The sequence below is a fragment of the Crocodylus porosus genome, unplaced genomic scaffold (assembly GCF_001723895.1).
Source record: "Crocodylus porosus isolate Cpor-Errol unplaced genomic scaffold, CroPor_comp1, whole genome shotgun sequence".
Lineage (NCBI taxonomy): Eukaryota > Metazoa > Chordata > Crocodylia > Crocodylidae > Crocodylus > Crocodylus porosus.
In genome coordinates this window covers 111090015-111102567 of record NW_017728943.1, presented here as the reverse complement: position 1 = coordinate 111102567, position 12553 = coordinate 111090015, and the positions used below count along the sequence as shown (strand labels likewise).

The 12553-nt window shown below is 41.2% G+C and overlaps 1 protein-coding gene across 1 annotated transcript in view; it reads right to left on the bottom strand.

Moving 5' to 3' along the window:
• Positions 1–12553, bottom strand: part of PARK2 (parkin RBR E3 ubiquitin protein ligase) — a 1395896-nt gene that overhangs the window by 147051 nt on the left and 1236292 nt on the right. The window lies entirely within an intron of this gene.

Below are 12553 nucleotides of genomic sequence, written 5' to 3'. Positions count from 1 at the left end.
CCACAATTGATCATTGTTTGCTATACCTGGAACAAACACACCTACCCAATAATGTACTGCATAATGGAAAGCATTTTTTTAGGCTGCACTGCAGCATAATGCTAGCTTCCTAATTAAAAATAAATTAACTGCTGAAGATTGTACCAAATCAGATCTAGGATAACAAAGCTTTTAATCAGCAGGCAAGAACTTTTTCAGTTATCTTTAGAAGCTCCTTAAAGAACTGATACATGACAAGTAGACAATTATCGCTATGTCTTGAGAAACATGCTTGAGTAGTTCCCTCTGGGACCACTGACACTTCCTGTTGTTTGAAGTTAATTACTTGCATGAGCTCCTACAAGCAAAAAAGTAATTTTATTTTGTGAAAGAGCTTTCAATGAATACTTTTTTTTCTGGACCAAAGGAAATGGGAATTTGGTTAAGACCATGAAACAAGCAGCTGTGTGACCTGGGGAGCTCCTAAAAATGATGTCTCATAGCTACTAGGAAACACAGCACATTCCCATCTGTGGAACATCCTCTTCATTGTCTATTGGGAAGTAGGGATTGCTGTCCTTCCAAAAGTAACAGGGTCAGCCTTCTAGCCAGGGTTCACATAAGAACTGCCTGAAGCAAGTGCAAACTATAAGAAGGCCCAATGTACTGTCAGTTGGTTCTCTGTCTCATCCTAATTCCATGCCAGACAGCTTCAAGAGGATTGCTGTGACAAGAACTACCTTTGCCTGATGCCTATTTAGAACCTATTGTCCCTCCTTGGATGGTGTGAGTACAAGAACCCAGGATGGAGGGAATCCAGATGGAGGTGAACTCAATTTAACTCAGCATTTCATATAGTCTTGACTTTATATTACTTTGTGATTTAACTATATTGATGACATATTTAATTAATTCATTATACAGTGTTCTGGAGACAGGAAGTGAGATGCATCTGTAGGAAATACAATATAGAATTCAGTGGCAATGCGTAGGGGGTGCACGGGGGTGCATGTGCACCTCCTGTCAGGCCACACTCCCTGTTTAGTTGGCAGGCAGGGGGGCAGGCGGGAGCAAGCACTGGCCGAGCGGCAAGGCCACCAGCAAAAGTGGCTGTACCACTTGCAGGAGTGGCTGCGGCCACTTTTTGGTGAATGAGATTGGCTGCAGGGGACCCCACACCAGTCTCCCCGATCAGCACGATTGACCACTGAGGGACCACCCCACCAGTCAGTGGGATCAGTTGCTGGGGACCTCTCCTTCCTCAGTAGTCATTCAAGAGGCACCAGTCACCCATGATAGAACTGCAGCTCAAGGGGGTCTATCCTGCTTGGCTGTAGAGATCCCCAACTTAAGCTAAGATGCCTTGTTAGCTGTGTCAGTCTGAAATCAGGTCGACAGCAGGGCAGTGTGGCACTGTAAAACTAACTGGTTCAGGGCATGAGTTTTCATAGGCAACAACCTACTTCTGTTGCCTCCAAAAACTCATGCCTCTCTGAGCTACTTAATCTTCAGGGTGCTACCCTGTCCTGCCTTCTGCCAGCTTAAGTTGGATAACCATGTGGAGCTGTCTAAGATATGGCAGTCTCCATGGACTACTCTGTGGATCATAAGCACTGCCCAGAACAACTACAACTCTGCAGGCTTTGTCTCCCATGACATCCTTGGCTTACTACGGCATGCTTGTGAAGGGGTCATCAGAGATAGCCTCCTCCACACTGCCTGAAACCAGGAGAATTCCCCCCAAGATGGATATAAGCTTTTAGAGCCCCTCTATGCCACGTGCACTCTTTCTAGTTCAGAAAATGATATACAAGTACTACAATGTATTTTATTGTGGTGAGAAAAATATTCTTGTTTAATGGTCACATGCAAAGAATCTTTCCATAGAACCACAAGTCCTTAAAGATTCAGGAGCCAAAATTTACCTGCACATTATTGACAAATGGCAAGTTCTTTTTCACCTAGTGGTAACCAAAGTGAAGTTTTTAACCAATTCTGAGTTACCTGACTTACGTGTAGGACTCTTGGGGTTTTTGCCTTCTCTCTGTAGCAAAAGGTGGAGCAAGGGGGGGTGGCCCTCTACCTGGGATCTCTTGAGTATATATTGACAACCTTTTATAGAAACAAGACATTGATTGCCACGGTTCCCCTGTTTAACCTGTGTTGTGTCAGGGTTGATGGTAGTCTTAGATTATTGCATAGAATGAGTTGGATGGGGATGACCCTGCCTCAGGCAGGGGGCTGGACTAGATGACCTCTAGAGGTCCCTTTTGGCCCTACTTCTCTATGACTAAAGTGTATTGCCCCATTACAGGTATAAGGAGACATCTGCAGGTCTCTGGAGGGAAATCCTGCTCCTATAATGGGGGTATTTATGCACCCAGAGGGGGTATTAGAATCACTCCTACACTTTCATTGGGTAAGTCAGTGATGCTTGTAAACTATATCTTGTTCATCCTCTAGCTCAGGGGTATCAAATTCATCTGGTCCAGGGGCCAGAGGAGGGTTGCTGACCTGGTCTGCAGGCTGGACTGGAACTGACCCTTTGTAACGCATCCATAATGCTGGAACCAGCCTAGCACTGCATGCTGCATGTGCCAGCCCTGGTGCTTGCCATGCATGAAGCATGCAGGACCCACCAGTGCATGGGGTCATTCGAGTGACCCATGGGACAGATCATATGGCTCCATGTTCTGGATCCAGCCCATGGACCGTATGTTTGACACCCTTTCTACAGGTGAAACAGGGCTCTGCCCAAAGTATTTAGGTTGTCTGCTGGAAGAATAATGCTTTGTTGGTAGACACAAAGAAGGGTCATCATAGCAAAGGCAAAATAGCCAAAAGGTGTTCTCCACACACTTCTATCAGTCACATCAGTCATGGTAGCTGCTATTGCCATCTGCAGCTGGAGTTCCATTAATCTTCTTCACCTTAGAAACCACATCTGATTCCCCAGGAATGCAGTAACATTAACAACCTGCTACTCTTTTACTGGCTTAAGAGCTTTGGTTTTGACAACAGCTTTCTCTCATTGATTTGTTTCTGAATGATGCTACATTAACAAGTGAAAGATATCACTCCACTTTGCTACTCACCCACCCCAGAGGAGGAAAGAAATGCATTGGGTTTGTCTTGGGTTCCCTGAATAAGCAAAGACATCCCATTTATTTTCCTTTTCAGAGGCTGTAGATTTTGCTGTGAGGTATTCTGCCCCTGAACAAACGCATAGTTAAAAAATCCAAACTTATGAAGTTGTGTATCTAGTGTATATGTCTGTATACCCACACATGCACAGGAAAGAGACAAAATAATGTGATATAAAGGGTGCACAGTGACAATAATAAACAATAATAAAGTTAAGGATCCAACGGCAATTTTTGCTCAGCCATCCTGCACAGCGTTTAAGTGCTATGGTATGTTTTACATTAAAACACCAACAGCAATTATTAAAGTATATTGGGAAAGAAAGTAGTTGTAGATATTACTACCTAGGTTAGTATGGCTCCTGGATGATATAATTTTGTCCCTGGTTTCTTATTTTGATTTTTAACTAAGCAGCCTCCAAAAACAGGTTTTTTGGTGTTTTTTTGCATTTTATTTCCTCAGGCTCCACCTTTAGCTGTACTGAAATCAGACAGAAAAGGTGAAGCACTTTTTTTTTGCTTTTTCTTTTCCTGGAGCTATTTAGGGGAAAAACTGGTTGTTAGTCAAGTTAGGGCAGCCTAAGGGCTGTTCTCACTTACACTGAACTGTCATGACCTGCTGGGGGCCATTAGATAAGAAAGGAGCAAGTAAAATGCAGAATGTCAAGAGGACTCTTCTGGGCATTTTTCTAGCTGTTTTGTATTACCTGAGCAGTGCAAAGCAATCTGGAGCTAAGGATTTGGGCCCATCTATTTCAAAATGATTTCATATTAAAAATGATTTTGTATAGGATATGGCAGTTAAGAAACATTTCACAAGGAACAATGCTCATATCCTGTACAACATAAGTATAAAATATCTCCACAAAAAAAAAAAAAAACACCAGCAGACTTTCTATATGCCTGAAAAAGGGTGTTTGTGGCCAAAAACTTGCAGAGGACAATTTTTCCAACTATTTAGTTGGCTTAATAAAATATAACACATCTACCCAAAGAACCTTATTCACAAGAAAGGAAAGATATCACAAAATTAAATTACTACATTACATGGGGTAAACATATGAACACATTATTTTAACCCCTTCTTCTTTTCCTCATGCCCTCCTTTCTGTTGATTAACCCAATTCAGCAAATCGCATCTAAGAAAAAAACTTAAAACCTTTGACACAGCCATACAGCTTTTGTGTGAAGGACCTAGCAAACATTTGGTAAAACAATAATAATAGTAACACTGTAGATTATAAACGTGCCCTTGAAAGTAGATGTAGGCGTTATTATGGTACCCTAATACTTGTGCTGTGAAAGAAGCCAGCTACTGCTCAACCATCCTGTAAGCTATTCTATCACTTTCTAAACCCAGTAGACTTGCAATAATGTGCAATCAAACTAAATCCCATAGGCCAACCATATCTTTGTACCTATGTAAACGTTAGCCAGATTAGATTATAAACTGCTTAACAATAATTTCTCTCTTGCCTCTCCCTTGTGTTTTTATCAGTCTTTTTCTGGCTGATAAGTGCTTTATAATCTTTTTTTAATGAAAGAAGCCAGTTTGATGCTACTTATGATATGAGATCTCTATCTCGATTGTATACATTCACTGAACAACAAATTAGCCCAATATAAACTAATTTTTCCTTTATCATGTTGTTTTATCTGAATTAGAAAAAGAATTACCACAACACAATGTGAAAGAGAATGCATTAACCATTTCTTTTAAGTGACACTAATTACGAGTTGCTGTGAACAAATACAAACCTGCCACCAGCTTTAAATGCTGTGAAAAACTGCCTAAGGGACCTGGAAAAATTTAACCTTGGAGAAGGTTGCAGCAGTAAATGTATAACGTATGCTGCTTCTGTACTGTTTCCCCTCCCATCTCACCAACAAAAGTCTCCCCCCTTTCTTTTGTTCTTGATGTGAATGCTATGTAAAATGAAATGGAGTGATCGGGGTAGGTAGCAACCTAGAAGATCAAGAGTAGGGGGCACTGATAGAACTGTCTGGTACAAACTACAACCATGTCTAAAAATTGTAAGGTTTCTACAGGGAATGGTCCACAATCACAGAGACTTAAGAATTTTAGTCTAAGAACCCTTTTTATGGTGAATCCAGAACGTAAGAAAAACAGAATTTAAAATTATGTCATTATCATTTTTATTTCCTGGCTTGGTCCTGACAATGATAAGCGAAGTATGGTATTGTGATCAGTTAACTAATTTCTCTAGAAACCGACAGACCATTAGGGTAATACCAACAGTATGTCAGGATAATGCAAAATTGAGTGCCTAATTCTTGTGATGCTTGCAGTGTTAAATTAGCTCATATGGGATTTGTTTAGGGAAAAACACTAGGGACCCTGTTGTTTTTATCTTTGGGATTACTAAGGTTCACTGAAACCAAGTTCATATATTGCAAATACAACATTTTGGTAATTGTAGAGGCTTGGATATTGGTACCACCGGGTCTTTCTGTCACTGGTAGCACTCAGTCTTTCAGTCACATCATGAACCTGGCTCCCCCTGCTCCAGGAAGTAGAAATCCAGGTGCCAGCAGTCTGGCAAGAACCAGAGCAGTCCCAGGGTCAGGCCCAACAATCAGCTGATTGTCAGTCACAGACCAGGCACTGTACAGACGTCTGAAACTGGCACTGGTGTGGTCCCGAGGCTGGGGCTGACAATCAGCTGATTGATCAGGCACTTCGACTGATTGCTGGTCTCAGCCCTCGAAGCACACCAGAGCTAGTTCCAGTGGTGCTTTAATTTAGCATTTTACTGATACATGTTACTTGTCAAGCAAATAATGCTTGGATTTGTTTTCATTTTTTGGAAATTGCATCCTATCTTCTCAGCTCATTAAGGGTATAATACTTGCACTCACATGACATAGCAGCCATACATCACAAACAATCCCACTAGATTCAGTGTTGGTCTGAACATAACATAACATAACACAGCCATAACAGAACATAACATAGCCATACTATTTTAGTGTGTAGAAGCCTGAATCGTGGACCTCCTCTCCTATGCCCTGTACAAATCCGGAACAAAAAGATGGTCCAGCTACAAATCTCGTATAATCTAAGTAATGGGGATGAATGTGAAGTGAGATACTAGTCTTTCTGAGTCAAAATACAAAAATTGGCCCTAAAGAAGACATTAATCTCTCAAAACTAGTAACACATTCTGTTTAACCTTGTTTTGACTGCTTACATGAAACTTCAGTAGCATACAAGGCTATTGAAGAGGAATATATTTTTGATGCTGTTTAGCCTCACAGTGCTTTTCAGATCTGAGCTGTCCTTTCCAAAGGAAACACAGATCAGGTTCCTTTTGGTCTACCTACCATTAAACTAATGTCTGCGGAATAAGGCTTTATCTCCACTGATAAACACTGTAGGCCTAGTCTCTCTTTTGCAAAGAGAAGAGTTACTTTTCTGACCATCCTTCACTTCCTTTGCAAATAAAGAAACATACATAGTGTAGGACTCCATAGCAGCAAGGAAGGAGAATGCATCACAGAATCCATGCAGACAACATATCTTAAAAAATCAAAGTTACTGAACAATACGTAAATTTGCTTCAGGTAACTGTCCGCATTGATTTAATTAGCAAGCCATTACCTTAACATTAGGAGATTCATGATTAGATACTCATTTAGATAATTGCTGGCCCAGTCCAAGACAGCTACACTGCATCATTTTGGGGAGCTGAAATGAGTAGAGCAGCAGAAAGCTTCACAGCAGTCCTACCAAACACATCACAGAGGTGGGTGCAGACAAGCCTTTAGTCTTTAAGCTGTTCTAAAAATCCAAAGTAAGAGCATGTGCAAGGGTATAATTTTATTATATACTGCCAATGAATGTAAATTGCAACAGAAATTAATTAACTAAAGAAACTGATTAATTAACTATATTGACTTACTGAACAACTCCCCACATTGTGTACAGAATAAATGGGAATTTCTTATGAGTTTGTCTTAATGCTGTGAACACTAAGGCTAGGGACAGACATTACACATAAACTGGTTTAAGTGATCAGAAACTGATTTAACCTTGTAACAGAACAGATATTTGGCTCATATAAACCAGTTTGGGAATGGCAGAAACAGGTTTGAGATAAACCTGGTTGAATGTAGTATCAGATTTAACTGATTTGACTCAAACCAGTTTATTCAACTTCTGTCCCAGACCCCTTGCTGATTTAAGATAAATCAGACACTAGGCCTGTGAGAAGTGGCTAGTATTTGCTTTGCATTCGGCCAATTCAGGAGACAGTGATTCAATTTGGTGATCTGAATCACTGTCCCAAATCAATTTGGCCAAATCTGATTCAGAGATTTGGCTGTTGCTGAATCTTCCATATCTCCAAATTGAACAGGCCCCATCCCCCGCCCACTCTCCCAGCCCAATCAATGGCTGCTCCGCCCAGCCCCAGCATCCTGGCACTTAAAAAAAAAAAAAAGAAGCCCTGCACTCACCGGCACCTGCCAGGCTGGAGGGAGGGAGGGACGGCAATCCCCACGGCCCCCCACTGCCCCGTGTTGTGTGTGGGGGGGCTCTGATATGAGTCCCAAGAGGCCCCAACAGCCTCTGCAGCAGCCGGTGATTGTGGGTCTTTTAAAAAAAAATTATTTTAAAGTGCTGAGATGCTGAGGCCAAGTGGGACAGCCATTGATGGGGCTGGGAGAGTAGCTGGGGGTTGGGGGGCACTCAGGGGTGGATGGGGCCTGGCGGGGGTCCCTCCACGGTCCCTGACCTCTCTTCCAGCCCCAGCTCCTCCCCCTTCTTACTGGCACAGAGTCCAGGTCCAGCTCCCTGTGGCGGTGAGTGGGGACTGCCCAAATCTCTGAATCTTTTTCAAAGCTTTTCCAAAACAATTCAGAGACTTTTAATTGATTTGGACCTTTTTATTGGTTTCCTGATTTTGATTCAGATTCAGAGACTGGGCTGCCAACTTGGGCCGAATCTCCTTCGAATCAAATCAGCAACCAAAGCTTTACACAGTCCTACCAGACACCCCCAGCATCCTAGCATGCTGTCTGGGTTAGACAGAGGTCTCTGCTCCACAGCAGGGCTGACTCCTCCCCTCTGCTCCCTGGCTGTAGCTCCAGAGACTGTGGGCTGCTTCCTCCCTCCCCTCACCACTCCTAGCTAAGCAGGAATTCTCCCCTCCCCTCTGCCTTGTGGACAGGTGTCTGTGTATTAGCTAGCATGTTGGCTATGGTCCGTACTGAATCAGCAGGTAGAATCAACAGACAGAATCAACACCAACACCATAGCTGGTAAGGTCCCTCTGTTGTTATCTTAATTGGGCGATAAACACTGTTATGAATTCCCTTCTGGGCTAATGACAGTATCCTGCCGGAGCCTGGCCATACCCCCGTCAACTCCATCATGTGGAAGGAAGGGATTGCTCTAGTGCCTCTCTGGCTTCTAGTCTGAGCCACTGCAGGCATGTGCCTACACTTCTGGGATATCTGTCCTGTTACAAAACTGATTCAGCCTAGCCAGGTTAGACTAACCTGCAAAGATTGTATTAATTCAGGGTCAGGCTTTTTGAATGTCTGTCCCTAGCCTAAGAGCAGTTGCTGGGGCTGCCAGGAGCCTGAAGACAATTCTCTGTGCAGGTATGGCTCCAGTAGATGCTCATGGCCATAGGAATCCCATGGCAGCAACATGGAGTATGTGCACCACACATGAAATCCATGTGGACATTTACTCAAAAAAACCCCTATAGGTCTCATGGTAGAAAAACGGTTTAGGGAAAGTATTGCAATGTACTTTTACAACACAGTCATTTACCTAACAAACTATTTAATCCAGCAAATGTAACTTTTGATGCGGAACTATTACAACTATTGTAAACTATCATTTACAATATGTAAACTATTGACAGTGCAAGTATTTATAGTCTAAAAATGCCTTGATTACTGAGTACTATTGATAGGTGTGGACTCTTTTTTAACCTGACATACACTGCATTTCTCTTTGTTAAATTTTAGGGACACAAGCAAATATCTGCCTATCAAAAGACTTCCCAGCAAATCATTTGTGCACATTGCTGGCATTATCAGTAAGCAGCAACTGTTCTTAAGAAGGCACCAAAAAAGAAAAATATTTTTATATTAAAACACTCACCTGATGAATTTATAATATTTCTTAATAGAATTTAATTTTAAATGTTCTTTCATTCTAACCTTTCCTTTCACTCATGCTCTTTATTCCCTCTCCCATAGACTTTCATTTAATGCCAAATTAAAAAGGCACATGTTGTTATCACCTTGACCCATAAATCTGTTACTGATTAGTTAGACTACCAGTCACACCACACCGTATGCTACATAAATGTGGGTGTTTAACATATGTGCCAAACTGCTCCACAAACATTTGAGAATAGTCCCTAGCCAGCTGGTTAATGTGAACTAAATGGGCTTTATTTTTTGGACTGATTTCATCCTGTAACATAGGCCCCCTGTTCAATGTGATGAATACCTCCTCCAAAGAAAAAAGGCAGGGGCAATAGTGACTGATGCACTCAAGGGCTTTTGAATAGCTCAGGAGAAAATTTTTTTGTTTGCAACTCTGTGCCAAATTGGCTTTGTTGATAGGTTACTAGTTATCTTAAGAACCTATTATCTCTTCTCATGTTTATCCTTTCAATAGAGACACTTGCTGAGAACACTGTAGCGAAGGGAGAGAATAAGATATTTCTCTGTTGATGCCATCTGTCTGGGTGTTACAAATTCAGTGTGCTCTCTCTCGTTTGCTTCTCTTTTAAATTTTTAGACGCCGTTGGGATCTTTATTGGACAGAACATGTATGTCTGCAACTGAAATTGTTCTGCTTGGCGGAGCTGTGGGAGGAATAGTAATGTTATCATGTTTTACTCGACGAAGTTAAGCTTCACTGGGTGAGAGGAGCCTCGATTTCTGTTGTGTGCTGAATAGGCATAGGGGAAATGTGTTGGGGGAATAGTTTATGCATTAAAAGCAGGTTTTGGTCATCCCTCATTTATACATTAAGCGAATAATTTCAGCTGAAAAGTATTTTTCAGGCCAGATTTTTAAAAAAGAAAGCATAACAGAGGAGCCAATGATGTGGGAAACCTGGGTTTGCTTCCTTCTTTGTCTAAGGGGTTTTCATTCCTCTACTAACTGTCAGGAAGGTTCCCAAACCTCTAAGCATCATTCAGTGGTGGGTTGTTCTGTCTCTCCTCCTAATGTTGTTTCACTTCCATAAAATATAAGGGAAGTCCCTGGGGTAGGGACTGAACCTCAGATCTCATGGCTCTCAAAGCATACCCTAACCACTAGGCAGTAGAGGTATGCTCATTTTTACTGATTCAGTAAACAGAAATGTTCATGTCTTAATAATAATGTGTGAAATGGAAATAAAGCATATTGTTTGGGGCTGAATGAAATGCTTTATGTGACTGTTTTCTGTTTCAGTGAGGAAAATGTACAAACATCCAGTTTGATTAGGGCCAAACAATTTCTGGATGTTTTATAACATTTTTGCTGTTGTTTGTTGCTGGTTTATTTGTTTGGCCACCGAACTGAAAAAAAAAAATCAGTTCTTTGTACAGCCCAGTAGCTGAACAATACAATTAGGGGGGGAGAGAGACACTAATGTCTTTTTCCAACATCAAAACACATTTGAAAAAGACGAATCCTCATAGGCACTTTGGGGGCTGTTTGAGGTCCTTTTGATCTGATTCCTCCCACACAAACTAACCACCTTGATACAAAGAGAAACCTTTCTGAGGTGGAAAGAAATGAAACGAATATGAAGAAGGTATCTGTGGAGTGTTGCTTATGCTCCCATGATTATAAGGATAGCAATCAAATCTTACTCCAATCAGGCTAAAAAGTATTGTAAGGATGGTACCTCTCAAGAGCCCAAACAACTCATCTCCAGTTACAAATAAAATTGGACACAATAAGAAATATCACAAAAACAAAACAAAGCCTTATCTCCTTCACTTCAACAATCTACAATTAAAATGGTTCTCTTCTTGATAATTAGGGCCTAAAATTTAACAGAAGAGATTGAAATATTAATTACATTTTGTAAAAAAGACAAAGAGTGAGCAACATTCTGATAAAATGTTAACACAGCACGTTCCCTGGAAAGCGATTAATCTGTGGATTTCCACAAGGTTATCTGAAATTTAGTAGAGGAATGCAATGAGTTGAAATCTCCTGGATATCACCCTTCTTTAAAAACAAGTTCCTGTTTGGATGTGATGGAAGGCAAGATTACACATAGCTGGTAGGCAAAAATAAATATACAACATGACTGCCTGGCCTGTTTAAGCTATGCTGATTTTACTGGGTTTAGAAGCAGTGTCACTGAATCATAGCACCTTTTGGTCACAGGTCAAGATTAGAAACAACAGCAAACGCAGCATGTTGCGAAGTTGCTATGTGGCTCAAGTGGCAGATGGGTTGCTCTCTGAAAAAATCTGCCAACTGGCAGAGGAAATGTTAGAGTGTGAGAGAACAATATCTCAGTTTGTAGAGACAGCTCCTGCAGCTGCACTCATTACTATCACTAGAAGGATTCAGACTTGCTGTGAGCTTTCAGCTGCAGCATGGAGCTTATTTTCTTTTTCTTCTTCTCCACCACTTCCTCCTCCTCCTCGCTCTCTCTCTCTCTCTCCCCTCCCCCAATAATGTTACAAGACAGAACAGATAGGGAAACAATAAAGTCTGTAAAATTTTCCGATGTAAGTTTTCTGAAAAAAAATGTAGCAAGTCACATGATAGTATTAATCAGAAGGTTCGTTTTTATTTTAAAGCATTTACATCTGGAAGCATTCGAGGCTTGAATTAAAAATAATTTGAATTTCAACAGAAAACAAAAGGGCCCGTCTCTGAATAAAAAGCCGGTATTAGCATAAAAATCCTAACTACCATTTCACTATTCAAGAATGGAATTAAACCCCATAAAAAGAAATAAATGTATTTCATCCTTGATGCCTGTTTCAGCTACTTGCATGTCTAAGTATATACCAGAGCACAAGGTGAATTACCCAGATATTTCACCTTGCAGGACAAAAAACCCAGACTTAGAATTATCTGACAAATACCATCATTACTGCTTATTCATACCCACTGTAATTTAGGTTTGGAGGCCTTGGAGACATTGTTGTCTGGGCTATGGACAGACATTATACATAAACTGATTTCAGTGATCAGAAACTAGTTTAAAAGTGTAACTGAACAGACGTTCAGTGTACACAAACCAGTTTGAAGATGACTGAAACCGGTTTGAGATAAACCTGATTGAATGTAGTATCAGACTTAACTGATTTGGCTCAAACCAGTTTATGCAATGTCTGTCCCAGACCCCTTGCTGGTTTAAGTTAAATTATTCACCCCCACCATCCCGGCATGCTCTCTGGGCTGGGCAGGGGTCTCTGCTCCAC